General features: G+C 36.3%; 1 long non-coding RNA gene across 1 annotated transcript; it reads right to left on the reverse strand.

Moving 5' to 3' along the window:
* Positions 1-496: 496 nt before the first annotated feature.
* On the reverse strand, positions 497-1,538 carry LOC136245716 (uncharacterized). The gene is made up of 3 exons (XR_010696088.1): positions 1,492-1,538; positions 1,229-1,434; positions 497-585 (listed from the first exon to the last, which is right to left on the reverse strand). It is a non-coding gene; the product is annotated as an uncharacterized lncRNA (long non-coding RNA).
* Positions 1,539-2,887: the final 1,349 nt, after the last annotated feature.

Below are 2,887 nucleotides of genomic sequence, written 5' to 3' on the forward strand. Positions count from 1 at the left end.
GACCTGAAAAGTGAGTCATACATACCATGTATGAATTTAGTCTACTGAACTTTTTTAAAATCAATGAGCTAAAATTGCATAATTTAACTAGTTGACAACCTAATGACATAATATCTGTGTATTTCACTAAGCGATTTAACAGAATCTGTTAGTAAGATACAATGGATGGCAAACATGAAAGGTAAAAAACTTGTTTAAAGTAATAATTGATGTTTAAAGCCAACATTTCTCCAGAATAGCTACAAGCAGCACACTGCATGCAGAGTAGCAGAAAGAATTCGTAGATTGGTTTTACTGAAGATAAAAATCAAGTAAAGTGCATGGTTAAATATTTCCTGTTCACTGATCTCTCCTGGGGACTTTTGTAGGAGTTTCCCCACAAACTGCTGATGAACTACTCTTGCGCCTATGAAATAGATTATTATAAAATGTCATCATACAATAATTCAATTACTTTGAGGACGAAGCTTCATTTAATGAAGCTTTATACTCCACCAATGAAATTCCATACTTTGCTAGTGCTTCAGTGAATGGAACTAAATCATCACCATCTGTAGGTACTAATGCCTTTACAAACTTGTACACCTAGAAGGTGAATAAATCAACAATAACATACGTAGTCAATAATAAAAAGCTGTTACTAAAGACACTAATCATTGGACAGATAACCTGGGCTAGATTACTGGACATGGTTTTATTTTACAGTGCGGAAGCTTCTTGAAAATGCTTTGAACATTTTTGCTTCGACTCTACAGGTGTTTAACAGCCCTAAACTACACTGATGACCTCACAGGCTATTAGGCTTAGCATTCTTAGACGAGCTATTCTTAGGTAACATGGACATTGAGTATGATTATGTACCTACACCTATAGCACCCATAAGTGTATATAATCCAGTGAGGATTGTAACAGCCTAATAAAATATACTTCAAGTCACAAGCTAATGTAATTTTTTTGGGGCGCAACATACACTGATCTACCTACTCCAGAAAGTTTCATTGTGCTGTTAAACAAATACAGGTTAGGAATCCATGACTTGCTTTTATGATTTTAAATGCTATCAAGTATTTAATAATGTTATCACTTATTATTAATAGTGAATTGAAAAATAAAGTGGGAGATCGATAATTGCTTTACAGGCTATAGACCACCATGTCAGCCAAATACAATATAGACCAGCTGCAGGTACAAGTATGTCACAAGCAACACTCAAATAATGTGCTTTTACCGCTGATGCTCCTCGATGCATCTCTTTCTTTTCCAACTTTACAAGGCCATGTGACTCAAGGATTGTCATCGCCTTTACTGCACCTTTCTTATTATCCCGACCGGTGTATTTTTTGCTCCTTAACATGGCACTCAAATCAAGCACTTTTCCTGGCTGGGTAAGTGTGAATGAAGCAGTTTCTTTCACTTTTTCTTCCTCAAAATTTCCTATAAAAGCATAGTGAAATTCATGCTTTACTGATTGACATGTCATTGTATACTTACTTTCACTACATCGTCTAATCTCATTTTCTATTGGCCCTCCTCCAGATAAAAATACACAATGTTGGCAACATGTGCTGACAAAATTTTCTGCAGCTGTGATGGAAGCTTCTGTTCACTATTGGCTTAAAACTCTTGTCAGTTTCATTGCCTTTATAATCTGATACTAGGACATGAATGCAAGCAGCAACCTGCAAGATCAAGCCTTTTGCTCTGCTCAGCATTCCTGTACGTAAAAAACATAATATGCACTTAAATGCGTAAAAAACATAATATGCACTTAAATGCATAGTCAGTACGCGTTCACCTGAACCCTGCCAAATACAGTAGTTTCAAAGGTTTTCACTCCCAATGGTTTTGTACTGGAACAAGCATGTTTTCATGTTGTAAACATGTTTGCACGCCTGAATTGTCCATACTAAATGTATGGGAATATTTTTATAATCTGATAACTCACTTGTTCTTGCCTGTATCAAAGCGCCTTTTTGATTAACGTTTCTGGCGTTCAAAGGGCTTCACAGCGCAGGGTTCTGCCCAGAAATTCCTGAGTGGTGGCCTAAAGCTAGCATTAACAGATATACTGTGTGATATATTAGGGTAGATTGTATGTGTATCAGTGATATATGTATGAATTGTACTGGTCGGATTTAAGAGGGTACTGGTCGCTTTTTAGAGGTACTGGTTGTTTTGAACCACTGCTGACCAGTGTGGGCACAACCCTGCAGCGCTACTAAATGTTTGGGCAGCTGGCCCATGTAACAAGAGTTATTTACAAGAAACGAGGGATCAGGTGAACACGAACAGACTATAGCATGTACGCATTGAGCTAAATCCTCAAAAACATTTAATAACTCATGGATGCAATTACATGATCTTGACATTTAGCTCATTTGTAGTACTGCTTGACTTGCTAAAAATATTTTCAAAATCTTTTTGTTCAAATGTCTGACATAATATTTACGGCCAATCTAAATTTTCACAATACATTTCCTATGGGAAAGCCATATAAGTGTAGTGTCCATTACAGCCCTTTCCCGAACTTGTAATGGAGCCAAACCGGACGTGTCTGTTTTTGACACCTTTGCTATTACCACTAATCATCTGATTGGCTGAAACGTTAACTCTGTTGAGAAAAAACATTCACTTTAAATTGTTAGTTGTTTTTCAGGATTCAGCTCAACTTGTACATACTATAGTACCTTAATCAAAATCGATATCACATTAGCTATTTTGTACCTTGTCCACCATGCTTTATTATGACACTCTTAAGTAAATATTCTAGAGTGCATTTTAGCACAATCCATTTGATACTTAGCATGCTCCTTCCAAAAAATACATTAAGTGTCCTGCAAATCCATCTACATGTTTTATAGTCGGATGACACATTAACATGATATTG

The sequence above is a fragment of the Dysidea avara genome, chromosome 15 (genome assembly GCF_963678975.1).
Source record: "Dysidea avara chromosome 15, odDysAvar1.4, whole genome shotgun sequence".
Taxonomy (NCBI): Eukaryota; Metazoa; Porifera; class Demospongiae; order Dictyoceratida; family Dysideidae; genus Dysidea; species Dysidea avara.